A 16,567-nucleotide genomic window follows, 5' to 3' on the forward strand; every position below is an offset into this window, starting at 1 on the left:
CTTGTAATAATCTTTTACCCTTAAAACAAAAGAAAAAAAAGTCATTTTACTAACAACTTTAAATTAGTGTAACTTTGAAAATATTGAGATTAGAACACATATTTATATGACATTTTTTGCTCAGAATGTCTTCGGAAATAAACTCCGTAAAAGGGGTAAATCCTCGTGAATCACCCTATATATATAACAATACTGTCACTCGAAATATAGTTGAATCATTCAAACTACATTTTTAGTTTGGAGGAAATATAACATATAAATTTACTATTGCGAAAAATACGCCAAAATTGTCACGAACTGATCTGATTTATTTCCTATTTTTCGTAGAGAATCATTGGATATATTATTAAATAGGCCTTATTACATCGATATGTGTGGGGTTATACAAATAAATGTAAATACAGCAAATGTTGTTTAATTTCAATTATGGTTTCGTGTTTTCAGTCATAAATTAATGTCATCTAGTAATATGTATCAATAAAGTTCTGCGCTGTGGTTCAAACGATATAATTTTCAGCTATAGCGCCAACAAATCTACCCATAGTTATATTTATAGAAATTGAGATTTATCTTCATCGCATAGAAAGAGGATGTACATCCCTCGTCTTGTGTTCGTCACGTGTTGTCGTTAGCGGTGCCTTGCGTCATACTAAACACATGAACAGGTAATTCCTCTATTTTCTATTATGTTTTGTCTTGTGTTCTTCTCTTTTTTGTTGTCTCTTCTTTTTATTTATTTATTTATTTATTTATTTATTTATTTATTTATTTATTTATTTATTTATTTATTTATTTATATCATTCGGTTGAGAAACTTTTGTCATCTAGTCTGCTCTCGAAAAAAGCCGAAAGTTAGAATTTATAAAACAGTTTTATTACCAGTTGTTCTGTATGCTTGTGAAACTTGGACTCTCACTTTGAGAAACGAACAAAGATTAAGGGTGTTTGAGAATAAGGTACTTAGGAAAATATTTGGGGCTAAGAGGGATGAAGTTACAGGAGAATGGAGAAAGTTACACAACGCAGAACTGCACGCTTTGTATTCTACATCTGACATAATTAGAAACATTAGGACGTTTGAGATGGGCAGGGCATGTAGCATGTATGGAAAACTCAGAAATACATATAGAGTGCTAGTTAGTAAGCCGGAGAGAAAAAGACCTTTGGGGAAGCCGAGATATAGGTGGGAGGATAATATTAAAATGGATTTGAGGGAGGTTGGATATGATGGTAGATTAATCTTTCTCAGGATAGAGACCGATGTGGCGGGCTTATGTGAGGGCGGCAATGAGCCTGCGGGTTCCTTAAAAGTCATAAGTAAGTATTTATTTATTTATTAGTGCGTCAATTACTAACAAGTAACAATTTTAATTTTAACTAAAAATAGAAATGCTTTTTTTCTTAGTCATTGCTGAAAGAAATATTGTGCCGGTTCGGCACAAGTGAATCAAGACTTTAATCAACAACATCAATTATCCTATTTAGGCCTGTTGGCCTATTTCGTCCCATCAAGAGAACACATCTTGCACCTCACCATCTGTTTTTAGAACGCGTTCATGCAAATTTTGTTTTTGTTTATACATTAATTATTGTCATCTTGAATATTTGTAGTTTATTTCTAGTCTACAGTCTATACGAGAAATAATTGTTCTCGGAAACATCATTTCGGCTATTTACACTTTTCGTTTATCTCCTCTATTCAAGGTTCAATTTTTCCATTCATATTTCAACATGGGTGTGGCCATCACTTATAAAATTTTAATTGTATAGATTTCAAAGTTTCCTGCCTAGTGGTTCCACATATTTATCCAAATGTGTATAGTTTATTTTCTATATCTTCATTTCGATTACAGTCCACTACTATGGAGTAATGGTTAGCATGTCTGACCATGAAACGAGCGGGCCTGGATTCAAATCCTGGTTGGAACAAGTTGCCTGGTTGAGGTTTTTCCGGGGTTTTCCCCTCAACGCGTTAGTAGCAAATCCTGGGTAACTTTTGGCGCTGGACCCTGGACTCATTTCGCCGGCAGTAACATCTTCATCTGACTCAGATGCTACATAATCATAGCAGTTGATAAAGGGTCGTAAAATAACTAATGAAAAAATTCGACTATAAGAAATGTGAAATCATAAGTAGTTAAAGCTTAACCCTGTTCAATAATTTAGTCATCCATTACAATTTAACTTAGTCTAGTAGTAAATGCCATCACTTTATTTTTATAGTGGTAATGTTTATATTATATTATAATATTCTGTCATTAGGCTACTTTGCTTAATTTGTTAATCGATATTTGTAAATAACCTTCTGTAACATAATATAGGCCACCGGCATAGCTCAGTCGGCTGAGGCGCTTGCCTGCTGATCCGGAGTTGCGCTCGGGCGTGGGTTCTTTTCCCGCTTGGGCTGATTACCTAGTTGGATTTTTTCTGAGGTTTTCCCCAGCCTTAAGGCAAATGTCAGGTAATCTATGGCGAATCCTCGGCCTTATCTCGTCAAATAGCATCTCGCTATTACTAAGCCCATTGACACTAAATAACCCAGTAGTTGATACAACGTCGTTAAATAACTAACTAATATACCGATATATATATATATATATATATATATAGTATATATATAGTATATTTCTTGTCATGGATTTATTATACTCTTATGATAAAATATTACTTTTATATTTATTTAGATTTCACGCTAAAACAATTTTGAAGATCTCTTTAGGAGGCTTACAGAGCTCTACCACTAAAAAAAAAGGTGTATAATGAAAATAATTTAAAATAAGCAACAGTATACTAGTCACTTAAGTTGTTTCCTTCGATTTTATTGTATGTGATTAAAGAAATTTTTCCTTGTTCTGAACCTTTGATTATAATATTATGTAATCTAATCTAATTAAAACTAATTATAGCGTTATGTAATCTAATGAATCATTGTTTTCTCATTAAGTACTTAAGATTCTAGCATTTATAAATAGACATAGAAGAATTTTCTGTCTCATTCTCTTAACTTTAGCAATGTTAGATTACATCATCAATTTAAATGAAAATAAAGCAACTATTTTCAGTGAGCACGACAACACATTTGAAAATAAGAGCAAGTGGACAGCGAAATACGTTAAGAACTACTGGCTTCCGAAGACAAATACCACAGACTCATAGAGTTCCTATGGAAGAGGTGAATCACTTCGCTGCTAGGAATCGAACGTAGGTTCGCTAGATACGTAACAGGAAACAGCACCACTCAGTTACCACAGAAGACGAAAAGAAATGCCTTTACGCCAACGACATAAATCAAGAACTTCATAAATAACACATACTGACTAGGACAATATGTTGATATATTGAGCTCGTATAATGAAACCGCGGAAAGTCGTGACGTCATCACGGGCGCCATGACTAGTGAGATCAGGCACGAGGCGAGTTCTGTGCCTAATAAGGCGATCACGTATTAAATTACTATTAGCTGCCAGCAAACCAGATCCTACAACTCTACGCTACGACTCGCCTGGACCTTGAAGCCAAGAGCGACTCACGTTCTTTCCGAGCTCTGACATGCTACAGTACGTACAGTATTATTCGTCTAAATCATTTCTTGCCATTCTAATTGATCTTCATTATGCAGACTATGCAACGTAAGTCTGGCCAGTAAGTACATAAGCTACATGACGCGACATATATTACTGTTGGTTCGAATCCCGAGTAAAACATGCAGCGTTAACCATTTTATTCTCTACTGCATTACCATTTTTTACCGCCACGACTGTCTACTCTAGTGGCTAGAGCGCTGGACTTATAATCCTGTGAATCCGGCTTCGATCCCCGCATATTCCCGATTTATAACTTGTATTGGGCAAGTAGGTGATGGTGGTCCAGATAACACGGGTTTTCTCCGAGAGCTCCGGTTTCGCTTTGGCAACCCAACAAATCTCCACCGTCATCTCATCTCATCGCGGTTGAAGCATAGACCAGCCTCCTACGGCGCACTCTGGGTAACGACCGCTGTCGGTTAATTAGTCTACGTAACTGAGTTCATATGGGTGAATGACGAATAGTCAAATATCCGCCATTAGTAATAATAATAATAATAATAATAATAATAATAATAATAATAATAATAATAATAGCCGGCCTGGTTGACAGTTGGTATAGCGCTGGCCTTCTATGCCCGAGCTTGCGGGTTCGATCCCGGACCAGGTCGTTGGCATTTAAACGTGCTTAAATGCGACAGGCTCATGTCAGTAGTTTTACTGGCATGTAAAAGAACTCTTTCTTGACAAAATTCCGGCACATCGACGTCACTGATATAACCCCGGCAGTTGCGAGCGTCGTTAAATAAAACATAACATTTTTTACATACATACATACATACATACATACATACATACATACATACATACATACATACATACATACATTACTGCACATATAGGCCTATATATTGTTTATCTAGATATAAAAATCAACTGATGTCTTCCAAATAGAAAATTGGAATCGATCAGTGACATAATCTGAGACTTTTAGCGGAATACGAGTAAAAGCTACGAAAAAAATTGCCAACTTTCTTACATTTTCCAGAATATGTCCATTTCGCTTTATTTTATTGTGATTGTTTGTCTTCCCTGATGTTCTGCGATTCTTACGCAGTGTTTGCGCCATGTAAAATAATAATTAGTACATCTGATATTACAATTAGGCCTACATACGTAGGCTATTATTTTAAATTAACCATAAAAGATATATTCTGTAGGACCAAAAATTAATCTTTACGTACGTATATTATTTTAAAGCTTAATTACAATTAATAATTTTAATGAGGATTATTTTATCAATTTGTAAGCTTATTAGTGAGATGGGAGAAAGTTTTTAATAAATCAGTAAAAAAAAGTGATTGACCTAATTGATTGATTAGAAAATTAAATATATTTAAAAATTCAACATTTGAAATTATATTATGTAATGAACATACTGTAGATGTCCATAATCGCAGACATGTAACATTTTTTTTATTTTAATAGGTTATTTTACGACGTTTTATCAACATCTTAGATTATTAAGCGTCTGAATGAAATGAAGGTGATAATGTCGGTGAAATGAGTTCGGGATCCAGTACCGAAGTTACTCAGCTTTTGCTCATATTAGATTGAGAGAAAACCCCGGAAAAAACCTCAACTAGGTAACTTGCCCCGATTGAGAATCGAACCCGGGCTACTTGGTTTCACGGCCAGACGCGCTAACCGTTACTCCACAGGTGTGGACGACATGTAACATATATTACTATTTAATAAAATATATTCTTTATATTGCAAATTATTATATAATGCAGTCATAATTGTTACATAAAATTAGGTCAATATTTTATATAAAATATGTCGATTGCTTACGTGAAACTTCGTTGATTCCCTACTCTCTCTTTTTTCCACAAGAAATAATTGTCAATTCTAACTGTGAAGGTGGTTTTCTTTGAGTACTTCGGTTTCTTTTACTCCGTTATTGACGTATTATCGCCTCTCAATTCCTTTCGTAGTTAAAAAGAGACGTTAAATAAATAATGACAATTATACAAAAGGTCAGTGTATGAATTCAACAACGGATTCTTTAAGAAGTTCTTTGAATTGAGGTTCGCGGGTTCAAACACAGACGAGAGGCGATGAATTTTAAAGGACGATAATATTCTTAGTATGGTTTCCTTCTTTATGGTAGTAAAGCTAGGCCGTGAGTGCCGTAAAATTACAGCACATAAAAGAATCTTACTCTTGATTTGAGGACCAGGCAAAATTTATCGGTCACTTCTCGCCCAAGTTGAATTTCGATGTTGAATAATCTCTGCGGTTGAAAACACCCATAAATAAAGCACTACTACTACTTGTCAAGAATGACATAGACTTTGCACTATGAACGTTGGAGTAATCGGTATTTGCATTTTGATTACATTAAGAGTGGTACGCTTCTCTGTGCATCAGTCTATTGGCTTTTTGTATACCTACACAAGGGTAGGCGGCTACCTGAAGCTGCTAACCCAATCACGCGCTTTGCGCAAGTTTGAACGACATTGTAGAATTATTATTCCGAAACCTCGCAACGTTGTTAAAGAAGCGAATTTTTCTATTTTCCTGATTCGAATACAAGAGACCAGTGAAATCTCTCAATGTCTGCGTATCTACGAAAATATAAATTCTGGAGAGAAATTGTCGCCACGAATTTTGCCTGGAATACTTTATTCAGAAGCGCGGTTCATTTTATGTTTTAATACTTGGCACGGAATCCTCTTCCGAAGAAAACCATAACCCAACCCATAACCGGCTGACTACATTAAGATTCGCTGCGTATCCAGGTTTCGAACAGGCAACCGCATCCGTCTCTAGGCCTCCTCCGTGTGTCGCCGCGGCGTTCGAGGAATGCTATGGCATGATGATGGAATGGATAAATGTTAACAGAATGATGTAGATGCCTAATATGGGGAATAGGAGAGCCCCGAGAAACACCCCAACTGCGACCTTGTTCGTCACAAGTGTTACTATGGATTTTTCAATAAAAAGTTCCAGGCCTAACCGGGACTCGAACTCGGGACCTAAGGGGTTATCCGAAAGTCACGAAATATTTTAAAGTTCCTTATATTTGTTCATAAAAGAATGGGGTTTATTCAGGTATAAACATTCGCATGTGGTCGACATTTTCTCCTCACTTTTCTATGACATGAACAGCATTCACTAGAAAATATTGCGAAATATCTTCAAATTCTTTTACAAGCTTCCACAATGACGGTAATTTGCAAGGCCCATACCTCAGATTCTAAATCTTCTCAGTCCGCTAAAACAGTCTCTATTGCGTTCATAGTAACACTATTTTACTATTCAGGCCAATCGCATTTGCAGAGGCAAAACTAATATTTTCTGATAAGAATTTGTAGAACGACACACATTAACTCAATTACCGAGAGAGGTGTCTCAGACTGTAAACGACGCATCCGGAGGTCCCAGGTTCAAACCCCATGGCCGGCCAATTTGAATGGGGTTTTCCATGGTTTCCCTCAGTCACAAAGCCAAATTCCGGATTGGAAATTTACTCAGCATAATTCAACACCGCTTTAATTACCAATATCATAAACATTAAAACAATTACATGAACATATGTCATCACACGACAATAAAAACAGAGAACTTAATAATAGTCAGTGACCTACTGATATACGCCAAGATCTTACACACGCCATATGACCATAGATGCTAAATTGTGTATAATTTGTTTTATACTAATGGCGAGTACCTAACGTTTAGTCATTCACCCATATGAAGCCAGTTGTGTAGACCAATTTACCGACAGAGTCGTTGTCCAGGGTGCGCCATAGGATTACAGTATACGATACACCCGCGATGAGATGATGATGATGATGATGATGATGAATAGATGATGATTTATTGAAGTGTCACAAGAGAACCGGAGCTCCCGGAGAAAACGTTCGTGTTACCTGGAAATGCTTATAAATATAGCTTGAATTCTGTGTATCAAGAGTAGTGAAACAATTAAAACAAACGTAAAGGTAAAGGTAAAGGTATCCCCGTAACATGCCATGAAAGCACTTGGGGGGGGGGCATGGAGGAAGAGCCCCATGCTTTCCATGACCTCGGCACTAGAATGAAGTGGTGTGGTCGGCACCACGCTCTGACCGCCTTTTACCCCCGGGAAAGACCCGGTACTCAATTTTATAGGAGGCTGAGTGAACCTCGGGGCCGTTCTGAAAGTTTGGCAACGAGAAAAAATCCTGTCACCACCTGGGATCAAACCCCGGACCTTTCAGTCCGTAGCCAGCTGCTCTACCAACTGAGCTACCCGGCCGCCCATTAAAACAAACGTTCCTGGGAAAATAAAATAATCTCTTCTGACTATTAACCGGTAAATAATCTAAATGTATTAACTTTCTCTCATACCACTGGAGCACACAAAAAGGTAGTAACATCCATTAGCCACTGCAGAAAATCCTCACCGCACTGAAGTAAAATATCTTATCACTGTGACGGTCACATAAAATAAAATTACAGAAGTATTAAATTACATAGCAAATACATAAAAACAACATGAAAATTAAAAACTTTATGTAAGCACAAAATTACTAAGCAGTATAATAACCTGTTCATTCTAAAAGTAATCATCACAAATATTTCATCTGAATACTTTTCGAATAATATGAGTCGTAGTGTGTGAACAAAATCTGTAACTACGAGAAAATTAGGGCCTATGTATAGAAAGTGAAGGATGGCCAGACATATAGCATGTTGAAACCATTTTTTTTCAATATGAATGGTTTTGAAAACGTGCATTTTCTGAAAAATTTTGAAAGTAAGGATCACTTTAAGTTATTTTTAAACATTTATTTATGTTTTATTTAAACTGTTATAAAGTAATACACTTTTCTAGACCAGTTCTTACATATCTTCACATAAATGTTCTGAGTTTATTTATTTTCATAAAAATGGTCTACTTTAGGTTAAGCAATTCAATTAATATTTTTTCTAAATAATAGTTTTACATTGCAGCCCATCAAGTTGCACTTGAGGACAAGTTTTGACTTGTGGCCTTAATTCGAGAAACGCTGCTATAAAAATCTAAAAATTGATTTGTTTGCATCATAACACTTTCTCCATACTTCATATAGGCTAATGAGAACTGATATGCACAATTAATATTAATATTTTCTTATTCATTCAGAATCAATGTAAAAATAATTTATCGCTTGTTACTCGGTTCAGTGGATTACTACATGGTCTCTGAAATTCATTGCTTTAAAGCTTTACTGATAAGTCCTGTAACGATGTAAGGCAAGATTGCATATGCAGTATATGGCGGTAAACCCACTCTCCTTCCCACGCATAGATAATAACCCAATTCTTCAGTGTCTACTTTCCAGAAGGTCATTGACAGAACGAATGTATCAAAAGGTAAAACATCTTATTTCCAACCTTCAAAAGATAAAAATATGTTATTGGTAATTTAATAGGGCAAACATAGACAATAATTACTGTTTTATATCAGTGAATACAGCCGAGGCAGTACCAGAGCAATAGTGGTTCAAGGGAGTTTCGGGAAAACTTGCATACTCGGAAGAAACCTGCCTTTCAGTAGCTTGCCAACCATAAATCTGATGAGAAGGTCGAATAAGTGAAAAATCATCACATGGAATTAAAGTTAATTAGAATGCACGAACATTATAAGAAGATTGTTAACTCGGTGCATTTTCTGCAAAAAATAATAGTCAATTTTATCTGTGTAACTTCGGAGTGGGAAGTTTCTACAGCTTTCCAAGCTCTGCTTTATTTCTCTTTAAAAATACACACGCTGTGAGGAAAATTATGGTACATTATATTGAAAAGGCATATTACATTTTTCAACCTTACTTTTTTAGTTTTATTTCATTGTTAGGTATACCGTAAAAACGTTTTTAGACGCTTTTCGATTCTCATTTTAGTTTCGAAACGTGCTTGAAAGTAAGCAACTTCCTAGTAACCAGTATGATAATATTACTGAAGGAATATTGTTATGACGGTTGTACAAGAAATAATTTCATTTTTCTTTACTAAAATATATATTTCAAAAAGGCTGTCTTTATGCAACACGTGCGAAAAGTGCGTATGAAATCTACGTGAGCCTCGGTGACAATCTACACGTCTCGTGTTTAAAACACATTTCGCAACCTGTTACGTACGCAGTCATATCAGTTTTAATATGGTAACTATTTTCTTCATTACGCTTAATATTCCTTAGTATAAATCGTAATCTTTGAAGTGAAAAGTGGAGTAAATAGCAATGATAGATCAGCTGCGACAGATCACGCAATGTAGGAAATAATTTTGCACTGTTGTGATAATTTCTAAGCGATATCATAACACAAAGAGTTAAAATAAATTAATACCCTAGTAGACGGATTCGTGAACGTTACAAGGTAGCAGTAACGAACAGTTCACGTAACTCCAAGGTATTGTTATTAAATTTGCGGTCTTGAGAAACTTTCCAAGACCTTGTGCCGAGTCATATCACATCTCCTATTCTCTGACTAATACTTGGCGAAGGCCATTGGAATTAATTCGCGTCTTATGAACTTGAAAAAGCCGTTTTAGGTAAAACAACTAACACTTTTTTAATATTGCCCTTTTTTGATGTTCATAAGCAAACTTATAAATTAAGTTTTATGATAATTAACTTAAAGAATGTGTATGTGTATCTGTGTGACAGAGACAGACTAATACAAACAGATAGACACAACCTTAAAATAGGAAAAGACGAAACAAATAGAGTATTTGTAAAAAGGAGTTGGCATGAATAACATTTGGATTCATAATGGCTCCATCTGCCAAATAGAGAGGAAGAAGAAAAGTTATACAATTTATAATCATATTGATGTCTGAAACTAAATTAAAATACTTAATGGTTTTAACATATAGTATCAGCACTAGAAAAGGAGAAAATAAGCTAGTTAAAGAAGAAATAACTATGTAGAAAGAACAGCTGAGAAGACAACGGCTGAAGATGCATTGACAATGTTTTTCATTTTTATTGGTCATTTAACCTTCCTTGTAATATTGTATGTCTTACATAGCAATGCGTGTAGGGGAGGGGACATTCTATGGACACACACACTAAACTTTGACACATTAGTGGATCTCCCCTAGCCTGAGGTGAACAGAGCGTAGGCGCCACCACTGAGACACACACAGGACAGAACATTAACAAAGGACATTCATCCATGCCCGAAGCGGGATTCGATCCCACAAACCTTCGGACCGCGCCGCCTAAAAGCTTTAGACCACAGAGCCACCCGGTTGCCCAGCCATTGATAAAGTTTAAAATAACTCAAGTACGAGGAACCATATACGCTACCTTACGTGACTCACGTATTATGAACGCTTGGAGAAAGCTGGGTTTGCAGTGAAAGACATGCGATGCGCTCCGTCAAATATGCGCGAGCCTATAAGAAACAAAGGCGCGTATACTTGGAAAGAGTAATTTTATTGAAACGCCTTTTTCTGTAAATCTTTACTGTCACGTCTCAGCAAGATAAGGCCTTATACATAACGAGCTGCGCCACATGAGTGAGCATTATCTATTCAAGGTCTGGAGCTACTAAACTTTTCGATAACCTTCCGTTCAATCTTCAATTTCGTAACCTTACTTTTACTATGGGCAGCTAATAGTTTATAATATTGGTTTACCTATTTTGAAGACTAATGTACGCAATTTGACGGAAGGTTTTGACACGAGATTATTAACAATTTCTTTGTAAGTTATTTTTCGTAAAAATTAATTATCTACAGGATTATGCCTTTAATTGAAGGGTTCAGAACATATTAAACCAAGCGCCATTTACTAAAACCGTAGAAAACAAGGGTTAAAATGAAGTTATTACCATAATTCAATGGAAACATACAGCAAATAATAAAAAGTATACACATTAAAACTAAATGATATGTCAATTTTCATTAAACTACGGTATTCACTTAACTTTAACCCTTGCTTTCTCCGTTTTTAATAAATGGCGCTTGACCCACTATGGTTCTGAAACCTTCAATTGAGAAAGTTTTGGAACAAATACTTTAATATATTATACAGTATATATGCCTATTGTATAAATATAATATATATATATATATATATATATATATATATATATAAGTCGTAAACATAATATTCTTAGGAATATTCTCCGTTAAAAAAGGCATTTTCCGCAGGAACAGCCTAATTCTCTCTTTGTAAAAGAATAAATTTTCCTTTACACACATCATTTTCTTATTATTATTATTATTATTATTATTATTATTATTATTATTATTATTATTTCAGGTCAAGTTGCTGTTTATGACGTGCAACTCAGTTGCAAAGGTGGCTTTTAACTCGCTACTGCATGTCGAAAACAAAACTTTGATTTACAACTTTCCTTTCAACAATAAATTCTTGGACGGTACTACTGGCTGCCTGACATTTATATGGTTAAGTACTCTTCGTCCCTTGTGGCAGCTCACGAATAGTGAGAAGATTTCTAAATTCTACTTTTAGAGTTAGAATCTCATGAACCACGAATCCTTTAATATATATACTACAACTTTTAAGTACTGATTTTCGTGAATAGTAATCAGTGTACATATTTCTAGAAGCTATTATTATATACTAACAAGTATTTTATGCGACATTATACGGAATTAATTAGATATACATTTAATCAAACTGTATGATTTATGAAGAAATTCACGTACCTTTTTTATTTTCGGATTGTAAAAATATTATTTTCTTGTGAAATTCGTGAAAGGAAAGTTTCTATTTTATTAGCTTTATAAACTATGAAGAAAACCAGACTGTTAAAACAGTACTGATATTTTTTTGTAAATGGAAGTCATAAGTCCACGTGTCATCAGTCAACGCCTGCAAGAAACTGAACTCCCAGAGTAACTTAGTATAACAATTCAAGAAACTATAACCCTTCATACACGTCATATTTTGTGAAGCGTCCAGCAATCGAAATTATTAAATTTCTTGTCGGATGTATTTCATCGACGATTAAAGATTGAATGTGAAATCTCAGATAATAATAATAATAATAATAATAATAATAATAATAATAATAATAATAATAATAATAATAATAATAATAATATAAAATGCCATTTCAGTTCATAATAGTAGATTGAATATTCCTTTAATAACAATTTTAAACATTTTATTTTTTCAAATGTCGCCACGGCGCACAGTGTGTAATTTCAAGCAGCTAGCCGGCCAAAAATCAATTTTCACACCCCTGTCTTTGATGCTAAATTCTTATATAGACATGTTTATGACAATTCACAATGTAATATCCAAGTGTAGACAGAAGCTTACATGTGGCAGGGGACCCTCACAACAGAGCGAAAGTTGCATTTCTCCGATAAGATCATTTACGCTGCAGAGACAGGCTAGCAGTTTGAGTTCGGATGATGCAAAGTGAGAAAGTTGATATATTATTTTTCTCTAATACACAGTGTGAATATATTATAAGAAGGTATATACTTACAAAGAAACTAATTATTTTGCTTAAAAATTATTTTCTTATTGTCTAAAATGAGTGTCTGAATAAACATGTGCAGAGAGCCGAAGTTCTACTTTATTACATTATTTTGAGTTGAATTAGCTCTCTATCACTTCGGTAAAATTTTGTAGAGAAATTCATTAAGCTTTTCTGAGTAAGATTTCGTGATTTTTTTCTGCAAACAGGCGCATGCAGAGTCGCTATTAATTATTTTCAGACTCCATCCGCTCCGTAAGCCGGAGAGCTGTTTTCGAGGTACGGAGCAAGAGCGATGGAAAAGTGAAATTCACAAATATATAACGGAACATATTGTTATGAAAGATTGCTCTAAAGACACTTTACAGTTAACATAGAAATGAATTAGATTCATATGTTCAAAAATTTTTATTACGGTGAGAAAAATACAGAGAAATTATGAAAATCGAGCGATTAGTTTTCGAGAAATGATATTTGGCCGGCTGCACTCTAAATTATACATTGTGCGGGGGTCGAGTGGCTAAAGCTATGGTCTCATAATCCTATAGAACCATGGTTCAGGTAATACAGGGGTTTTCTCCGAGAGCTCCGGTTCCCCTGTCGTATCTCAATAAATCTACATTTATAATTTCATGTCATTGCGGATGTAACATAGACTAGTCTCCTATGGCGCACTGTGGGCAATAACTCTGTCGGTAAATTAGTCCACATAATTCGCTCTTACGGGTGAATGACGAACAGTCAAGTACCCACCATTAGGAAAAAGAAAAATTATCTTTCTACGCTCGCATGTGTGCAGCTGCGCTGTGCACTGCAGCGTCCGCTCTATATCCGCGAGCGTGGAAAGATAAAATGTATAAACTATTATAGCCTATTATATTAGCTATATGAATTAAAAACATGTAGAAACTATGATTGGTGAAAACAGTGCCAGTAATTATAAGTTACCAATAAAAAGAATAGACTCCCACCTTCACGCAACGCCTGTAAGAAATATATGTCGCAGAAAAAGCTTAAATTAAATTTAAAAGGCTGCAATCATCCAAACATTTCACATTGTGCTGAAGTCTGTAATTCATGCGTCATTAAAACTGTTAAGTTTCGTGTACAATAATAATAATAATAATAATAATAATAATAATAATAATAATAATAATAGTGTCATGTCTTTCATAATCCTGACAGGTCTGATAGCTATAGTAACGGGAAAAGAAGTGGACTGTACTTAATAACAGACGTTACAATAAATTGTAACTTTTAACATACAGAAACATTCTAAGGAAAGAGACTGAGAATATCTAGAAATATGAAGTTATATGCTTGAAGTTTAACGCATGGGGAACGCCAATATATTTTGTACCACTGATCATCGTTTCAATTGAGAAAATTTCAACTTCACTTTAAAATAATTTAAAATATTCTTTATTTAAAGAAAAAACTCTCTTCGGAATTATGAACATATAAAGAAAATGTGTAATAAAATGTTATTTGTAATCTATTAGTTACGTTAAACCATTTACGAAGTTATTAGAAAATGTAAGCCTACTGTCAAATATAACATGTTAGTTATGTAGGATTATCTGTAAGTGGGCCTATGTTTTTAGTGACAGGTTCTTCAATCCAATAACTGTATGCTCAGAGTCCTAAAAATCATCATTTGCTTTATACTTTTCTGAGAACGCAAATATGTTAAGAAAATGTATTGTAAAATGTAACTTAAGATTTAGATAGGAACAACTTTCTAGTGTTAAATTGAACTAGTCTAAAGGCTGTTTCACAATAAACCGGGAACGGAAACGATGAAAATGAGAAGGAAATAATGTTTAAATAAATGTATTTAACAATATTTTCGTTCTCGTTGTGGTTTCCGTTCCCGGTTTATTGTAAATCAGCCTTAACAGTGAAGTCGAGACTAGTCAACTAAGGTAATTTACCAACTTACGAGTAGTTACAATTCAACATTAGAAAGTTGTTCTCATAACTAAATCTTAAGTGATATAAAGTGTTAAAAGTGTGTAATCAAGATGTAAAGTAGTATGTTACTTATGTAGGCTTATCTATAAATATGCCGTTGGTAATAGGCTGTTTAACTCTTTAACTTCATGGGCAGTGTGTTTAGGAATCTTAAAAGCGTGGTATACCTTATACGGTACTTTCCTGACGAATACATTAAGAAAATATATTGTAAAATATAAATTGTGTTACATATATAGAATTATCTCTAAATATATTTCTGATAATAGATTTTTTAAATCAAGAGCTGTTTGCTCAGAAATATTAAAAGCGTGGTTTACTTTATACTTTCCTGGGAACTAAGAAACTGTACGTACCGGTATTGTAAAATATAATTTGTGTTATTTTTGTTAATTAATGTAGGCTTAGCTATAAATGTTTTTGGAAATAGTTTCTTTAGCTTAAGAACCTTAGAATCATTGTATGCTTTATGCTTTCCTGCAAACTGCGAACATATTAAGAAAATGTATTGTAAAATATAATTTGTGTTAGTTATGTAGGATTGTCTGTAAAAACGTTTTTGCTAATACAGATTCTTTAATTCAAGAATTGCATGTTCAAGAACCTTGGAAACATGTCTTCATTCTTTCCTGGGAACCGTGCACAGATTAACAAAATGTCTATTGCAAAACATTTATTCTATTAGTATTTTTATAAAGCAAGCTTTTTTTAACTGAATTACTGGATGCTCAGGGACCTTAACATTTTACTCTTACGTTGATGAAAATAATAGCCCTAATACGATTGAAATAATAATAATAATAATAATAATAATAATAATAATAATAATAATAATAATTCATACCTTATCTGATAGTCGTTAGAGAATCACTTAAAATAGAAATGGGATACAGGCTCTTCTTCGAAGTAACGTCACAAATCGCAATGCACTTTGTGTTCTTGTATCTTCCCGGATCAATATGCCACTGCTATCAGTAACTCCGCCTATCTCGTAGATCCACTGATTCACCAAGCACAGTTTGCGTATTCTCACTCACTGATTGCACTGCACGTCCAGTAGTGCTCTCGACGGGACGTCCTTCTCTCCCCTCCTTGACTGTCTCTACAGGTGGTTTACCTTTAATAGGCCATGGACCACACAATCATGTATTCATGCATCACATTCGTTCGCTAACATTTTACTCAATCCGTCAGCTGCTCAAAGTTATTCAACTTGACCATGAACCAGTATGTCAAAATGAGCCTACTGTAACAGCTGCACATGTTTGATCCTAAAAAAAAATCGGCAATTGTTTTTAGGAAAAAATCGTTTTCTGTTTTGTTAAATCCCTGTTAAAATTTCGAAAAGACGTTTACCTAATTTGAACTGTATTTGAGGCATATGGAAAAACCGTCAACCAAAGCACATTGTCATAATTGTGTGTGCATAAAAAGAATAACTGCAATAATTCAAGGTCTGTGTGTAGTTCAATAGCTGCTGACTTCACGCGAAAGCGACTGCGGTTCCGGTTCAATTTCCGGCAGGTCTTGAAAGATTTGTGATAAAGCGGCTGACGGGAAGAATATTTCGGTTTC

The 16,567-nt window shown here is 34.6% G+C and overlaps 1 protein-coding gene across 7 annotated transcripts in view; it reads right to left on the reverse strand.

Annotated features, from left to right (window-relative positions):
- The window catches only part of LOC138710756 (uncharacterized), a 290,182-nt gene that overhangs the window by 54,746 nt on the left and 218,869 nt on the right, over nucleotides 1-16,567 (reverse strand). The window contains exon 1 of one of the 7 annotated variants that reach the window (XM_069841859.1): nucleotides 15,837-16,062. The exons of the other annotated variants lie outside the window; for them this stretch is intronic. The gene's annotated coding sequence lies outside the window, so the exon portion shown is untranslated. Of the gene's footprint in view, nucleotides 1-15,836; nucleotides 16,063-16,567 lie in introns of those variants that run through there. 7 annotated transcript variants of the gene reach the window in all.

Source organism: Periplaneta americana, chromosome 12, assembly GCF_040183065.1.
Source record: "Periplaneta americana isolate PAMFEO1 chromosome 12, P.americana_PAMFEO1_priV1, whole genome shotgun sequence".
Classification (NCBI taxonomy): domain Eukaryota; kingdom Metazoa; phylum Arthropoda; class Insecta; order Blattodea; family Blattidae; genus Periplaneta; species Periplaneta americana.